Source organism: Macaca nemestrina, chromosome 10 (assembly GCF_043159975.1).
Source record: "Macaca nemestrina isolate mMacNem1 chromosome 10, mMacNem.hap1, whole genome shotgun sequence".
Taxonomy (NCBI): Eukaryota; Metazoa; Chordata; class Mammalia; order Primates; family Cercopithecidae; genus Macaca; species Macaca nemestrina.
In genome coordinates, this window is record NC_092134.1 from 88547918 (window position 1) to 88566794 (window position 18877).

At 38.5% G+C, this 18877-nt stretch overlaps 1 pseudogene; it reads right to left on the minus strand.

The window, feature by feature from the left end:
• Nucleotides 1-10952: 10952 nt before the first annotated feature.
• Nucleotides 10953-12772, minus strand: LOC105470171 (lupus La protein pseudogene; annotated as a pseudogene).
• Between the last annotated feature and the right edge of the window lie 6105 nt (nt 12773-18877).

Genomic DNA, 18877 nt, shown 5'->3' on the forward strand with positions numbered 1-18877 from the left:
ATTCCTCAATTTGCCTGTTCCCAAAACTTCATCTTTGCAGGGTTGGGCAAATTGTAAGAAGTAGCCACAAAACGTCTCTAGGGTAATACTTGTTGAAGGCAAACTATAGTGGATTTCTACAAGATAAAACTCCATTAAAAATGACTTTACAATCTAAAGTACTTTTAATAAAATTGCAACACATAAGGAAACAACTAACAAAAGCAAATTTTATGACTCATAAAGTAACAGGTATAGAGCCTTAGGCTCTTTAGATAATAGAATTATTGATAGAACCTATAAAATGAGTATGCTTAAATTATTTAAAAACATTAGAAAAGAATTAAACATGGGAAATGATCAATACATTATTAAAATACCCAGGAAGATTTGAAAAGAGAACTAGTAGAACATCTAGAATTAAAATAGGAAATGTAAGCATTTCAGTAAGAGTTCCACTAGTTCAAATTAAACGGCAAATTAAACAGCTGAAGAGAGGAATAGTGTCTTGAATATAGAGATATGGAAATTAACCCAAAGGCTTAAGAGATAAAAATATAAAAAAGAAAATAAGAAAAATGAAAAACAGAGCAAAAGATCTAGAATTGGTCTAATAGGATTTGAATAGAGAGAGACTAAAGAATGGCTGCAAGAGAAGCAATGTTTAAGGAGATAATAGCTGAGAATTTTCCAAAATTACTCAAGTATATGAATCTTTAGATTCAGGCTCTGAAGAATACATTAATGATATGTTCTGAGGAAGTTCTGGGGAAGATTTTTTAAAGGAAAAAGAGTAATCAGTAGATACATCATAGTGAAATGGAGATCTTAAAAGCAACCAAGAAAACATTACCTACAAAATAATAACAATTAGACTTATGGCACACTTTACACCAGCAGCAGCAGAATCCAGAAGACAATGGAATGATACCTCCAAAAGTTTAGAGAAGACTATTGTAAATCTAAAATATATGCACAGCTCAACTATCATTCAAATTCAACAATGACAGCAAACTGAAGACATTTTTAGTAAGAATTGCCACTCATTGAAAAAAAGGATGTACTTCATAAGGATAGACTATAAATATAGAAAAAAGTTAATGATATGCGAGAAGGAATAGTAAGTTAAGAAGTTTGTAGCTAGATGAGTATATGTAAGTAATCATCATATTAAGGGTATAAAAACAAGATAGAAATAACTGCAGAAAGGTAACATGTGAGTAGAATTGTATTTAGAGGTAAATTGTTCAAGACAACTGTAGAGATATGCAATAACTTTAAACTAGTGTTAAAATGTTGAGATTAGCCGTTAAAAGAATAGAAATAGAGTACATATCTTTTGGTCTAGTGGAGAAGGAAAAAAGAATAAATAAAACATTAATTTAATAGTAGTCAAGAAAGAAGGAAAGAGAAAGCATAATAAAGGGTAAGTAGAAAAAAATGAAATTATAGAAACAAATTGAAAATATAAGCAATCACATTGAATATAAATGAAATTATTCATTAATTAGAAGACTGACATCATCAGAGTAAATTTTAAAATTCCAGTTATAGCTAAAACATACATCTAAAACATAAGGACACAGGACATTTAAAACTAAGAATATGTAAGAATATACCAAGAAGGTAATAATACAAACAAAACTGATGCAACTGTATTAATAATAGCCAAAACAGATTTAAAGATAAAACATTATGAGAAGAAATATAAATTACAAATTTGTATATACAGTTACGTGTTGCTTGTTCTGAGAAATGCCTTGTTAGGGGATTTCATCATTGTGGGAACATCCTAGAATGTACTTACACAAATCTAGATGGTATAGTCTGCTACACACCTAGGCTATTTGGTATAGCCTATTGCTTCTAGGATGCAAATCTGTACAGCATTTTGCTGTACTGAATACTACAGGCAATTGTGACACAATGGTAAGAGTTTGTGTATCTAAACATATCCAACATAGAAAAGGCACAGTAAAAATATAGTATTATAATCTTATGGGACTACCATTATATATGTGGTCTGCCATTGACCAAAACATCATTATGTGGTACCTGACTGTAGGAATGTGTGTGTGTGTGTGTGTGTGTGTGTGTGTGTGTGCATACACTTTCTTTTGGCCAACCAGAGAAGAAAATGCTCCTGGCCAACACTTCATGTAGTACTGAATTAACCCTTCAAATAAGGTAAAACACTCTATATCTCAGCCAAAATAAAAGGCAGCCTGGCTATTTAAGATGGACTCAGGGAATAGTTGGGAATTGTCTCCTTAATCACCTCCAGCTGTGGAGAATCTTCTAATCTATTCTTAAGTACATTTATCTTCATGTATTTGTGTCACAGTTTTTCAATGTCTGTTGTTCACTGTCTCAAATACTTTGACACAGCCACTTTTCTGAAAAATGACTTAAATTACTCCAGAGAAACACAGGATAATATCACACTGATCAATGCTCAATCTAAAAATTAGTCCTCCGCAAACCAAGTCTTGAATCAACAACCATAGTAAAATCTGGAAAACCCTTGATTATCTCTTCCATAGCTCTAGATGAATGAGAAACCAAAGAAAGAACTGAGAATTAAAGTTTCCACAAGCGTTTTCTAAGACAGATCATTCTGAAACCGTGGTAACAGTTTGAAACCTGTTCAATATGTGAACAATAACTCCCCTCAGTCAACACACTTTTGCAAGTCAAACAAACAGGATCAGCAACCGGCTTCTGAGAGCCACCTAGTCAGGGGCAGATTCACTCCAAAAATGTCACATACCTCAAGTGCCAACAAACCAACCACTGTCTTACCTAAGTAGTCACACTACTACTATAGATGATGTCAACCCACTGATGCCTTGGAAAGTCGGCCCATCCCTGAACTCCATGCTGCAAAAACAGCCACGTGAGATCAACAGTCTCCTGTGCTCTGAGAGACCATACCTGACCAGCAATAAACTCAGATCTTTGTCTCTTTTTTTGAGAAATGGTCTTGCTCTGTTGCCCAGGCTGGAGGGCAGTAGCACGATCACAGCTTACTGCAGCCTTAACCTTCTGGGCTTAAGCCAATCCTCCTACCTCAGCCTCCCAAGTAGCTGGGACTACAGGCTTATGCCACTACGCTGGCTAGTTTTTGTATTTTTAGTAGAGTCAGGGTTTTGCCATGTTGCCCAGACTGAGCTCTGTCTTTTTATGTCAGATATTGAATGGTGGTGTCATCATGCTTTGATGAAGTAATTTCCTTATATATCATACTATCCATAATTGCTGATGAATTAAATATTTACATGTGAAAAACAGAAAATTTAAACTTTTGTGGGAAAGTATGAGACAACAGTTAATACCTTAGGTTAGTTAAATATTTCATAAATCAGGTTTCAGTCATAAAGGAAAATAAGGATATTTTCATCTTATAAAAATTCAAAACTCACCAATGCAGCACCTCATTTGGATGTATTTGGAGTCTTGGAAGCTTGACTGCCCCATGTTCCCCTACAAATGGACCCTGAGAGCTTGTTTGGAGGTTCTAGCAGGAGAGTACAGCTACTCTTATATCCTTGACTGAAGACTGTCCTCCTCTATCAGGGATGATTGTCCTCTTTGATGGTCATTCTGTTCAACTGAGCATGCAGCTTCAGGAGTGATCCACATGAAATGGTGAGGGAAGAAGGGGACACCCACCTAGCCAGCCAATTCAGCCAAATCAACCCTGGCTATCAACGGGGTGACAGATACCACAGCCAGACAGCCCTCATATCTGACAATTGTATTTTGATATAAAAATTTATGTGGTTTGCCAGTCAGAATGGCCATTATTAAAAAGTCAAGAAACAACAGATGCTGGTGAGGTTGTGGAGAAACAGGAATGCTTTTCCACTGTTGGTGGGAATGCAAATTAGTTCAACCATTGTGGAAGTCGGTGTGGTGATTCCTCAAAGATCTAGAACTGGAAATACCATTTGACCCAGCAATCCCATTACTGGATATAAACCCAAAGGAATATAAATCATTCTATTACAAAGATACATACATGCATATCTTCATTGCAACACTATTCACAATAGCAAAGACACAGAATCAACCTAAATGTCCATCAATGATAGATTGGTTAAAGAAAATGTGGTTCATATACACCATGGAATAATGTGCAGCCATAAAAAGGAATGAGATCATGTCCTTTGCAGGGACATGGATGAAGCTGGAAGCCATTAGCCTTGGCAAACTAACACAGGAACAGAAAACCAAACACCGCATGTTCTCACTTATAAGTGGGAGTTGAGCAATGAGGACACACGGACAGAGGGAGGGGAACAACACACACTGGTGCCTATTGGGGGGTGGGGTGGTAGAGGGAGAACATTAGGAAAAGTAGCTAATGCATGCCGGGCTTAATACCTAGGTGATGGGTTGATAGATGCAGCAAACCACCATGGCACACGTTTACCTGTGTAACAAACCTGCACATCCTTCACATGTATCCCAGAACTAAAAGCAAAAATTAAAAATTTTTTTAAAAATCTGTGGTTTCTGTTGATACAAGTACTGATAATTCCACTGTGGTTTGTTGCCCATATGTTTTATGAAAGAAAATGCTTGTCTCAAGTAAAGTTTAGTGAAAAGAAAGATGCGTATTTTTCCTGTCCAAGTTCATGGACCTCTCTGAATTACACACAAAATTCCAATGGTTCTGTGGACCTCAGGTTAAGAATCAGGTTCAGACAGAAATCTGGACTAGAGATATTTTAGATTCTCATCATGAATTTAGTGAGTAAAGCCATAGGGATAGATGTAATTGTACATAATAATTAGAAAGGGAGTTCCTAAGGAACACTAATATTTAAGAGACAGGCAGAGGAAGAGACGGCAGTAAGAGAAAACGAGATGTAATGTTAGAAAAGTAAGAGTAAAATTAGGAGAGACTGGGGTCACAGAAGTTATAGAAGGGAACAGTTTCAAGAGAAGGAAATGGTTATCAGTATCACCAGTGTAAGAGAAATTAAGAAGACAAGGACAAAGAGTGATCCCTTAGATTTAGCAAGGGAGACCACGGATGACTTAGACAAGAACTGGTGTCTATAGGGTGGAAGAGGAAGAAGTCAGCAATAGCTTGAGGGATGAATGGGAGAAAGAAGAGACAGAAAGTAGACAACCCTTTCTAGAGAGTTAACCTTAAAGATGCAAAGAGAGAGAAATGGAGTGATTGCTAGAGGAGATCTATAGGGTCAAGAAGGAGAAACTCAAATATGTTTAAATGCAGGTAGAGAAGACCCCATAAAGAGTGACAGATTAAGGTACATGTGGTGGTTAAGTGTGCAGACTCTGGGATCTCACTGTCTTGCTCCACACCACTTTTTATTTGTGTTACTTTGGATAAATTTCACCTTTTGTAAATGGAGATAAAAACAGCACCTATCTCAATAGGATTATTCAGAGGATTTCATAAAAAGTGTATAGAACAGTGTATGGTACATAGTAAGCCTCAGTAAATGTCAGTTATTTCTATTTGTATATTTTAAAAAGAGATTATTGATGATAAGTCCCTGAGGGGGCAGTAGGGATTGATGTTTGGGTCATCTATTGCTGTGCAATAAACTACTGCAAAATTTGGTGGCTTAAAACACAGTTCATTATTATCCCTCATGCTTTTGTGTATTGACTAGGCTCCGCAGAATAGTTCTCTTGGGGTCTCATGCTGTGACCATTAGAATGGTGTCTGAGGCTGTAGCCAACTGAAGGTTCAATAGGATTGGACATTGAAAATGGCTCATTCACATATCCATTGCCTTGATGTGTCTGTCTGTTTCATGATGATACTCAGCCCGCTTTCCCTTCTCTAAGAGGCTCATTCTCCAGAGCCTCTTCATGTGGCCTGGGCATTTCTTAGCATGGTGATCTGTGGGTAGACACACTTCCCATATGGCCACTTGTTCCAAGAGGCAGGAAGCAGAGGTTCCAGGCCAGTTAAGGGGCTACTCACAGCACAACTGTCCATCAGCAACATCTGGGGCAACTGCAGAAGAGACCGATTCTAATTCTGATTCTGATTCAGAAAGTGTTGAGTGATGCCTGACATTGCATTTTTAGTAAACTCTACACAGGTGGTCCTAATGCACAGCCAGGCTTTAACATTACAGGGCTAGGAAACTAGAGGGGAACATAAATTGCCCCAGTTAGCTCTCAGCATCAACCTGCTCTTACCCTTCCTCATCAAACTTTCCTTTCCTTTTAAATATTATAAATGTCCTTTTTCAATTTCATGGTTCTTTCCTCACTGTGAATCATTCCTTTATTTTAGTACAATATTTCTAAAAGGAGAACACCCCTTTTTTTCTCAGTAATTTGGAACTATCAAATCAAACAAATTCAAAGTTAAACATGGATTTTTACAAACAGAGTTTGCAAATAAATCAAAACTGCAAAACTCAATAGAATTGGGAAACTAGAAAAAAACTGTAGAAATTAATTTTTGTGTATGTGCTTAAAATGTCTATTGTATTTTACATGACACATTCTTACCAGAGAAATGACACTCTAAAACAAAGAGATTAACACATCCAAATCTGGTTCAGAAAGCCAGGATTCATAGCCTTAGAGTAGAGGTTCCCAAAGGATTAACTTTTCTGGGTTTGCTTTATAATTTTGGCAGTAAATGTAAAACATTTAAAGTTCATCTGAAGGGACTATTTTGGTGTAAATATTGGAGAATATGACAAAATTCATGATGCAATATGCATCCTTTTGTTCAAAGCAGTAATTCAGGTCAAATTACAAAATGCAGTAGGATCTCAATATGAATGAGAGGCACCTGTGACTTTGAGGCAACGAAGATAAAAACAGCTGAAAAGACTCCTGCTCAGCAGCATCAGAGTAATTTCCTCAAAATCTTTCAGTAGTCTCACATTTCACTTTGGGCCAAGCAGCAGAATTGGGAAAGTGGTTAGAAATGATCAATGAGCAAGTAATGCCAAGGAAACTGAATGGCCTGGAAGGAAACTGGGAAGTTTCCCAGTAACAGAAGAAAGTGAGTAAAATAGAGTTTGAAGGTAGAATGCAGGGCACGGAGATGAACAATGCCTGGGGCAAGGCAAAATAATGCACAAAAAGTCAAATGGGGCCAGCCAGAAAAGGCATGTGCAAGAAAAGTAGGACAATAAGAGCATGAGTTCTGCCAGATCGAAATGGAAAACATATTTATACATGTCTTTCAGAGGTGAGCCAGGTTTTTAGAATTTATTTTGAAGACCCAAGAGTATTTGGGGGATGGGGTGGGGGGGTGGAGGGAATAGAAGAATATTTAAGAAAGTACAGAATTATAGAAATTTAATTAAGCAATGATTATTGAAGTGGTAGAATAAATTTCTTAACATGTTATTGTACTTTCTTTAAAAAATAAAAGCTTTTTTCTCTTTGAAGAGAAAATAACTCAAGGATTAAGACATAATCCGCCCAAGGCTCTGAGTTGTGAGTGGGTGTTAGGCTGCAGAGAGAATCCACAGAGTTAGCAGCTATTGGGAAATATTTATTTCTCCCTGAGTAATCATGCACCAGCCAGATTTCCAGCAGGTTACTAAAAAGGCTGCAATGATTCTCTAGAGTCTTCTCCTTTCAGTTGAGAAAAGAACCTAGCTCCTCACCATCTCCTTTTTAAAGGTGTCTGAATGTTGAAGCAGGATCTCAGATTACAGCTGATTGCAGCAGTGGGAGGTCAGCTATTCACTCCTGGAGTTCACCAGCCTGAGTTCATACTACAGGAGCTGTTGCTCTCCACCAAGCACAAAGATGTCTCCTGCCAAAGGGAAAAATTTAGCTGACTATGGAGCAACAGGGAAGAACTTCTTTAGACTCCATTGCAGAAGTCCAATTCTTAGTGGAACTATTGTAAGTACAGGCTGTTTTATTTTAAAAAAATGCCTGCCTGTTGTTATTTAAATTTTTAATAAAAATTTTTGTTGATACATACTAATGGTATATATTTATGGGGTATACATTGTGTTGATTGGTCACTTACAGGATTTGAGGAGGCACACTAAGTGGATACACATATTACCACATTACAGAACCATCAAAGTAACATAAAATATCTAAAGTCAAATAGAGAGAGGGTGAAAATGAGAGAAATACAAACTAAGAATTGTTACGATAGAGCTCTTAAATTAGCTCAACTTCTTGGCAGCCAAAACATGATGGGCTATGTCATTCTCATCATGGCCTGATAAAATTAAGCACACTAGTTCCTCAGGAAAGACAAGATTTCCTCAGACTCTAAATTCACAGTAGAATAGACTCCACCTCCTAGATAACTCTCAAATTCTCCTGCTCCTATCCTCAGTGTCACAGATCCAGTCCAAAATACCAGCAGCTCTCATCTAGATTACTTTGGCAGTGTCCAATCAGTGTCTTCAGATCCTGGTACAGTCTCCACACCACCACAAGAGTGGTCCTTTTAAAATGCAAATATGATCATATCTCATTGCTGTGAAGACAAAATCCAAAATCCTGAGTGCTGCATGCAAGACCCAGCATGATGTGGTTCCAGCCTACTTCTCCACCCTAGTGACAACAAACACTTAGGCAAATGCTCTGCTCGGCAGGATCACATTTCCTTATCGTCTCCCCTTTAATTGCTAGCTCACATTCTCTATTATTTTACACCCGACGTACAGGTTTTACCCATCTGACCCTGAAGTCGTTTGACTTTTTGAGGTTGTTCTTTTTTGGCGGCCAGATTTCAGCACAGGCCAAAGTGTTTTTTGTTTTTTTGTTTTTGTTTTTGTTTTGTTTTGTTTTGTTTTGAGACGGAGTTTTGCTCTTGTTGCCCAGGCTGGAGTGCAATGGTGCAATTTCCGCTCACCGGAACCTCCGCCTCCCAGGTTCAAGCAATTCTCCTGCCTCAGCTTCCCGAGTAGCTGGGATTACAGGCATGCTGGCCTAATTTTTTTTTTTTTCTTTTAGTAGAGACGGGGTTTCTCCATGTTGGACAGGCTGGTCTCGAAATCGCGACTCAGGTGATCCGCCGGCCTCCGCCTCCCAAAGTGCTGGGGTTAGAGGGATGAGCCACCGCTCCCGGCCTTCCAAAGTGGTTCTTCAAGGAACTTCAGCAAAATGGCCTGAGCCTATTTAGGCATCCTCAATTATTATGCTCTTTTTCTTAAACATGAGTAGCCTCTAATATCTAATTAAGCTGATTAGGGGATATAGAGCTATCCCCATAACTCTACTGCCAGGCATGAAAACAAGGGTCAAACTGAATTTTATGATATATTTAAACATTTATGTGCTAGCAGGCAAAGAAACAGTCATATAACGTTTTGTAAACTTCGTGAGGTTCAGCTCTTGGTCCTTCCAAGTTTCTACCCTGTATAAAAGGTTCACTTGAGGAAATGTGACAATGTTCCAACATGAGATGCTAACATCATAGCTCAGTTTAGACAACAATTCTCTAAGTCAGTGATTGAACACAGGACTGATTCAGAATTAAGCCTTCTTTTCCATTCAGGAAGGTATAAGCTTTCATGTAAAAATAAAAATATTTTTCTCCACATCTCTAATACCACTTATTTATCCAATGGGAAAAAATAATTTATTATGTCAGTAGTGGTAACTAAAAAACCCTCCAGTGTTAATTGAAGTTAAAGATAACCAAAGTGCTTTTGGTAGCCTCTTCTGGATTACTGGCTTTTGGTTAAATATCAACTAACCAGCCCTGAGGTATGTATAACCTAAAAATAAATTATGCACCTTTATAGATCCATTTCTTAGGCTAAACTATTTAAAGTAAAATACTAACCACATTACAGATACATACCATTCCAAAGAACTACAGTAATACTAAAAGATAACTAAAGTAGAACATAGAAAATGCAGAAAAATGGATTTTTACATCTCTTATACATGCTATCAAGTATAATTTTTTCTCACCTGTATTTTTGACAGAATTCAGAGAGACATCAGTTCAAGACTGAATTCTCAAGCAGATATTCTCCTATGTAGGCTAAAAAATGATCGGTTTGCTTTGTACACCAAATATACTGGTAGAAAAGTTGATATTTAACTATAAAAATCTGGGAGAATGACTTGTGCTTTTGGTTGAAAAGAGCACTAAACCGTAAGTTGCAAGACTTTCCTAGAGTAGAGGGTTGATATTGCTCAAGGCAGCACAGACATCTGACAGTTTTGGCCTGGGATATTTTAAGGATAAATGCTCTTGTTTGGTCTTGATGAGAAAAGAAGTTTGCTTAGAATGTCTTATTTTGAACATTACTTCCAATTGGACAATTTGCTATCAAGTTGATTTTTGCAGAATTATTACAGAAATTATTCTAGTTATTACAGAAGTTACTTAGGGCCTACATTTTATCATTATCAACTTCAACATTGACAGCACATCATATGCAATGATGTATTTATCAAATGATTTCTAGGTATAAAGCTATGCATTAGATTATAGGGGTTTACAGAATATGTCAAAAATATGAACTTTGAGGATCTTTTAGTAAAAGTAAATTTAAATTTTGCTTCCTTAAGCAAATGTTTCCTAAGACTCTTATACACAATCTCTATTAAGCAATCATTTGGTGAAGAGGGAAAGTGTATGCAAGAACTGTCTATTCATGATTCCAAAATATGTATTATTTAATTCAAAAAAGTGTATGTATTTATGAGGAAGATTTTTATTAATGTAAAAATAACTATTACACTTTTAATATCACATTAAAAAACAGTCAAATCTGACAGGCTAGATTTATAGATGTTGACTCTCTCCTGCTCCAAAACCATTACACATACATATATTTATGTAAATATTCAGATGTTTGCTATTATGTAGACAAATACCTGGGGGCTTTAATTTATTTCATTTCATTTTATTTGTCTTATACAGAATGATTTCCATTGCTTTAAAAATGATATACACTTGCATATACATATACATATATAGATAGACATGAACTTGCCTTCGTATACATGGAAGATGTCTGGAAAACAATATAAAAAACTGTTAGTGGAAGTTACTTTCAGGAAATAATTTGTAGGTGATGAAGGACTTTGTTTTGCCTATTTTTATTTTGGAAATTAGACAAATATATATGAATGCAAGAGAATAGTTTAATGAGCCAACCTACCATTATCCAGCTTCAGCAATCATGCATTCCTTATTGCTCTTGTTCTGTTTCATTTATCACTTGCCAAACCCTGTGGATTATTTTGTTTTTGTTTTGTTTTTTAATAAAGAATATATTTTATTAGCTTGTACTAACATTATCATATTACAAAGGCAATTTAGGGGAAGACTGCTCCTTTCAATACTTGAATAATCTGAAACAACACATACAGAACTATGCATTTTTAAAAATCCTCATTTGGATAACAAAAAAAGACAAGTTAAACAACAAAAGAACTTCTCCTTTCTCACATATGGATATTGAAGTGGACCTAATTTGTTTTTCATTTTAAAAGCTCCCCAAAACAAAAGCAGCTTAAAACCTAATTAAAATAAATAAAAAATGTGTTTACTAAACTACTGGTTTACTAAGCTACTGACACCATTTGCTGTTGTTTTGATGCAGGTTCTTCTGTCTGTTTCTTCTCTTGCTCGTTTCACTAGTCTAGTTGCACCATTTTCATCCTGTTCACCATCATTAGCAGATTTAGTTTTTTTAAACTTGAAACGTACTTTTCCTTTAGCAGACCCAGGCCAGACAGCTTAATTACCTGTTCCTCTTCCTTTAAATCTGCAACGTTTTGACTTCTATTTGTTTAGGGATTCTTGTGTTGGTCTTCTAAGATTTTTTTCAATGCTTCTTTTTCCACCTCTCCTTCTAGTACTTCCCAATTCACTTCTTTGTTCCTTAATTGTAGGTTACCATTACTCGTGTCTTTGGCTTTACCCAATACTTCCTTGGCATTTACTTTAATTAGAATTATACATCCCCTGTTCTGCTCCTCTGACAAGGTCTATTCATTTTATTTCACCATGATTTGAGAAAAGAATGTGTAACTCTTCTCTACACGTCTGATCATCTAAGTCACCTGAAAATTTCAGCAAGCATCCAATCTTCTTCTAGATATTTCATTTCAGCATCTTCTTCTAACTTTTGTTTTTCTTCTCACTCTTTGTTAGCTCTTAATTTAGCTTCCACTTCATTTTGTTCTCTTTCTTCTTCTTCTTTTTTTTTTTTTTTTTGTGTGGCAAAGTAATCTTCCTTGAAAAGTATTAGCAGGTCTGTGCTTTTGTATTTCTGGCCAGGGGTCTCTACAAATTTCTTGGCAGATTCAATGCTACCAAACATAGCAAAAACTGATCCCTTAAATGCTTTATGCAATGTTCCTCTCATCTGAATATTGTACTTGACCTTTATCTTTTAGCCATTCTTTTATGTCATCATGAGTTGCATCAGTTGGGAAGCCGTTGATATAAACAGATCTGTTTTTACATCAGTTTTAGACTCATCAGTCATTTCTGGGAGGGGCTTGCTTGAAGACCTTCTGAATTTAGTTTTATCTTCACTGATTTCCATGAGTTCTGCCTTGGATTTTCTAAGTGCTTCTGCAGTTACAGTAAAGTCTATTATTAGATGACTTGACCTGTTGAATTTCATTATCTTCAAAGGTACCCAGCTTTCAATCATAGTGCACTGCAGCCTCAAACTCCTGGGGTGAAGAGATCCTCCCACCTCAGCCTCTGTAGTAGTTGGGGCTATAGATGTTCACCATAGAACAAAATATGCCAGGGCCGAGTGCAGTGGCTCATGCCTGTAATCCTAGCACTTTGGGAGACCAAGGAAGGAGGGTCACTTCTGGCCAGGAGTTTGAGACCAGTCTAGTTAATATAGTGAGGCCCAGTCTCTCTATATAAATAAAATAAAATATTCAACAACTTCTCCATATCATCAAATACTTAATCGATGTTCAAATTTCCCTAATTACCTCATGCCTTTTTATCATTATTTTATTCTAATCGTGATCCAAGCCAAGTCTATCTGTTGCATTTAATTGATTCAGATCTCTTTTTAATCTGTAACAGTTCCCTCTTTTTTTTTTCTTCATTTATTTAACAATGAAGTCAGTTATTTGTTGTGTAGAATGTCTCACATTCTGGATTTTAGAGATTGTATACCTGAGGAGTTACTTAATATGTTAATATGTTTCTCTATTTCCTGCATTTCCTGTAGAGGTTTGATCAAAATATATAACTGCCAAGAAATTTGTGTGTGTGTGTGTGTGTATATATATATACACACATATATATATATATATATTTTTTTTTTTTGGGGGGGTCTCATTCTGTCACCCAGGCTGTAGTGCAGTGGCACAATCTTGGCTCACTGCAACCTCCACCTCCCGGGCTCAAGCGATCCTCCCACCTCAGCCTCCTAAGTAGCTGGGATTACAGGTATGTACCACCATGCCGGGCTAATTTTTGTATTTTTTGGTAGATATGGGGTTTTGTCATGTTGCCCAGGCTGGTCTTGAACTCCTGGACTCAAGTGATTTCCCTCCTCGGCCTCCCAAAGGGATTACAGGGGTGAGCCACTGTACCCAGCCAGATTAAAGATTTATTTCAATGTTTTTGGCAAAATATATTTCAGAGGTTGGGATCTGGTTAGTCTAGAATGGTCTCAGTCGGATCAATTGAGCTCTACTCCATGTTGTCTCTCCTCTTTCAGGGGGTGACCCTAGGTTTATTCCCATAGAGATTGCAGGGTGTTCAAGGAAGGCTGATATTGTTTAGTTACCCTCATGCTGTTTTCATGATAGTGAGTTCCCAAAAGATCTAATGGTTTTATAAAGAGATTTTCCCCTTTACTTGGCACTTCTCCTTACTGCCACCATGTGAAGAAGGACGTGTTTGCTTCCCTTTCCACCATGATTTTAAGTTTCCTGCGGACTCCCCAGTCCTGCAGAACTGTGAGTCAATTAAACTTCTTTCCTTTATAAATTACCCCATTTTGGACAGTTCTTTATAGCAGTGTGAGAATGGACTAGTACTGTAAATTGGTACTGAGTAGTGGGGTGCTGCTATAAAGATACCCCAAAATGTGGAAGTAACTTTAAAACTTGGTAACAGGTAAAAGTTGGAACAGTTTGAAGGGCTCAGAAGAGAGGAAAATGTGGGAAACTTTGGAACTTCCTAGAGACTTCTTTAACCAAATGCTAATAGTAATATGGACAATGAAGTCCAGGCTGAAGTGGTCTCACATGGAGATGAGGAACTTCTTGGTAACTGGAGTGTATTATTCCCTTTTCATGCTGCTGATAAAGACATGCCGGTACTGGGAAGAAAAAGAGGTTTAATTGGACTTATAGTTCCACATGGCTGGGGAGGCCTCAGAATCATGGTAGGAGGCAAAAGGCACTCCTTACATGGTGGAGGCCAGAGAAAATGAGAGAGACGCAAAAGTAGAAACCCCTGATAAAACCATCAGATCTCATGAGACTTATTCGCTACCATAACATTATGGGAGAAACTGCCCCCATGATTCAAATTATGTCCCACCGGGTCCCTCCCACAATACATGGGAATTATTGGAGTACAGTTCAAGTTGAGATTTGGGTGGGGACACAGAGCCAAACCATATCATGGAGTAAATGTGACTCTTGCTATGCTTTAGAAAAGAGACTAGTGGCATTTTGCCCCTGCCCTAGATATCTGAAGAACTTTGAACTTGAGAGAGGCAATTTAGGGTATCTGGTGAAAGAAATTTTTAAGTGGCAAAGCCTTCAAGAGAAAGCAGAGCATAAAAGTTTGAAAAATTTGCAGCCTGATGATGCACTAGAAAAGAAAACCTCATTTTCTGGGGAGAAATTCAAGCCAGCTGCAGAAATTTGTATAAGTAATGAGGAGCTGAATGGTAATCACCAAGACAATGGGAAAAATGTGTCCAGGGCATATCAGAAACCTTCACAGCAGCCCCTCCCATCATAGGCCCAGAGGCCTCGGAAGGAAAAATGGTTCTGTGGACCAGGACCAGGGCCCCCCCAGCTCTGTGCAGCCTTAGGACGTGATGCCCTGTATCCCAGCTGCTTCAGCTCCAGTCATGGCTAAAAGTTGCCAACATACAGTTCAGGCCATTGCTTCAAAGGGTGCAAGTCCTAAGCCTTGGCAGTTTTCACTTGGTGTTGGGCATGTGGGTGCACAGAAGTTCAAGAATTGAAGTTTGGGAACCTCTGCCTAGATTTCAGAGGATATATGGAAATGCCTGGATGTCTAGGCAGAAGTTTGTTGCAGGACCGGAACTCTCATGGAGAGCCTCTGTTAGGGTGGTGCAGAAGGGAAATGTGGGGTCGGGAGCCACCCTACAGAGTCTCTACTGGGGCACTGCCTTGTGGAGCTATGAGAAGAGGCCACCATCCTGCAGACTCCAGAATGGTAGATCCATTGACAGCTTGCATCGTGTGCCTGGAAAAGCCACAGACATTCAATGCCAGCCATGAAAGAAGCTGAGAGCAGGCTGTATCCTGCCAAGTCACAGGGGTAGAGTTGCCCAAGGCCATGGGAGCCCTTCTCTCACATCAGTGTGACCTAGATATGAGACATGGAGTCAGAGGAAATCATTTTGAAACTTTAAGGTTAATGACTGCCCTATTGGATTTGGGACTTGCATAAGGCCTGCAGCCCCGTTGTTCCGGCAAATTTCTCCCATTTGGAATGGGTGTATTTACCCAATGCCTGTACCCCCATTGTACCTAGGAAGTAACTAACTTGCTTTTCAATTTTACAGGCTCATAGGCAGAAGGGATTTGCCTTGTCTCAGATGAGACTTTGGACTTGGACTTCTGTATTAATGCTAGAATGAGTTAAGACTTTGGGGAACTGTTGGGAAGGTATAATTAGTTTTGAAATGTGAGAACATGAGAATTATATGGTTTGTCTGTGTCCTCACCCAAATCTCATCTTGAATTGTAATTCCCATCATCCCCACATGTCGTGGGAAGGACTCACTGGGAGGTTATTGAATCATGGGAGTGGTTATCCTCATGCTGTTCTTGTGACAGTGAGTGAGTTCTCACGAGATCTGCTGGTTTTATAAGGGGCTTTTCCCCCTTTGCTCAGTACTTCTCCTCCCTGCCACCATGTGAAGAAGGACATGTTTGCTTCCCCTTCTGCCATAATTGTGTTTCCTGGAGCCTCCACAGCCCTGCAGAACTGTGAGTCAATTAAACCTGTTTCCTTTATAAATTACTCAGTCTTGGGCAGTTCTTTATAGCAGCATGAGAACAGACTAATACAAAGGCAGAAGAAACTCACAAGTGCTTTGTCAAGCCCTTGCTTACTGTCTGTTGGCCAAAGGAAGTCACATGACTGAGTTCAAAGTTGGAGTGTGAGACACTGGATGCATAGAGGTCACTAACCGGGGCCTTTATAAGCTAACATACAATACAATTATCAGGTTGTCTATTTTGTCATATTAAATTGATCAGTAGATTCAAGTGTTGCCTTCTCAATATGCCTATCTTTCAGGTAATGATGATACACCAATTCTATCATTACTTCTGCATTTATTGGTCTACACTTAAATTCTTCTGTAAAGGAGCACTTACCCCCTATAAATTATTTGCTTATGCTAAAATACACGATGAACATGTATTTCCATGTATTTGTTATTTTCATAGTAGTGAATTGGTACCATAGCATTCCAAGGGAGCTAATGAGTTTTTTTTTAAAAAAATTATCATTTTCGACTCATGGATTTTTAACCTACTTGAGGTATTTTGGTCCATTATAGTCATTATTCCTTTTCATACTTGATATGGTTTGGCTCTGTGTCCTCACCCATATCTCATCTTGAATCGTATTCCCATAATTCCCATGTGTTATGGGAGGGACCCAGTGGGAGATAACTGAATCATGGGGGTGGTTTCTCCCATACTGTTCTCATGGTAGTAAATAAGTCTCACAAGATCTGATGATTTGATAAGGGAAACATGTTTAGCTAGGTTCTCATTCTCTCTCTTGCCTGCTGCGATGTAAGATGTGCTTTTTGCCTTATGCCATGATTCTGAGGCCTCTCCAGCCACGTGGCACCGTAAGTCCAATGAAATTTCTTTCTTTCGTAAATTGCCCAATCTTGGGTATGTCTTTATCAGTAATGCGAAAACAAACTAATACAATACTCAAGCTACCCCATCTTGTCCTAGTGGCAGTACCTTCAATTGGGCTCCTGTGTCTTTTTGATGTGATCCCAGATAGCTTTCTTGCTTCCTTATATGGCTAGATCTTCCAATCTCATCCTGCTGCAGAGGTGGATTCAGCTGTTTCTCCAGAGAGTCCTGGTTCCTTTTACTGGGGAATATTTAAAGACCACACAATATGGGTTCTAGGAGATAGGAGGGTTAAACAACAGATTCTGTGTGAACAACATTACAGTCTTGCAAATGTGGTAGACATGTAGGTGTAATTTGTTTGTTTTCTTTTGTAATATACTAACCTCCACTTCATTCTTCTGGGAACAGCATTTCATCTTTTGGGAAATTGGTTTTTTCTCACTTTAGTCATTTGTTTTTAGTCATCATACTCTTCCTCTCTAGGTCTAAGCACAGGCATGTCACCAAAGTCCTCTGCTAGAATCTTTTGAACTGGAATAGGAGAAAGAATTAAGTTACTAACAAAATTTTGAGAGGTGCTGGAGCTGTCCGTTAGCCGTAATGTCTACTGTGTGTAGGAAGCTGGTTTCATATCCCATATGGTTTGGCTCTGTGTCCCCACACAAATCTCATGTTGAATTGTAATTCTCAATGTTGGAGGAGGGACCTGGTGGGAGGTGATTGGATCATAGGGGCAGATTTCCCCCATGCTGTTCTCCTGATAGTGAGTTCTCACAAGATCTGATGGTTTAATAGTGTGTGGCACTTCTCCTCTTGTGCACTTTCTCTCTTCTGCTACCATGTGAAGAAGGTTCTTGTTTCCCCCTTCACCTTCTACCGTGATTGTAAGTTTCCTAAGGCCTTGCAATCATGCTTCCTATACAGCCTGTGGAACTGAGTCAATTAAACCTCTTTTCATAAATTACCCAGTCTCTGGTAGTTCTTTATAGCTGTGTGAGAACAGACTAATGTAACATCCTTGGTGAATTCAGTGTCTATGGGGATATTTCATCTATTGTCTCCACCTCAGATATCTCTTTGTCAAACGTATTGGCTTGGACTTGTTGCCACTTTAGCCTCTCACTCCCATTACCATTATCTTAGAATGTTTCATTAACTGGAACTGCTCTGCTTCTGAAATTGTAACATTTGCAGCCACCTCACTGATCACAATCATTTCTTTCACCAGTGCTCTCACTTTGGCATTTATGATTCACAAATTTTATACCCTACTGAGATTGCTGGTCCCCTAATTTCTCAGGGTTTCTCCTATCTTCCCTTTCCAGTCTACCCTACAAAATGCATATCTTTACTCATGCTCATTGCTCCTGGGTTATTTTTCCAGAGCCTGCCTGCAGAACTGTTACTATGAAACAGTCCAACTCTCCCTTCTAGTCTTGGGTCCTTTTCGAGAAAAGTACACAATAGTATGTGCCTATTAAAAAGCCACTAAAAATTCATGGTCTGAGGCCTCAGCTGAGATCTACTGTGTTATCTGGCACTTTCCTCTCTGATATGGTTAGGTTTTGCGCTCCCATCCAAATCTCATCTTGAATCGTGAATCCCATAATCCCCAGTTGCAGAGGGATAGACCTGGTGGGAGGGGGCGCTGTTCCCCATGCTGTTCTCTTGATAGTGAGTTTTCACGAGATCTGATGGTTTTATAACTGTCTGATAGTTCCTCCTTCTCACGCTTGCTCTCTCTCATCTGCTGCCATGTTAAGATGTGCCTCAGGAGCTGGCCGCGGGGCCGCTGCTCTGCCACTGGTTGAGGCGCAGAGCGAAGTGAAGGGCTGCCCAGGTGAGGCCAGGCTGACGGAAAAAG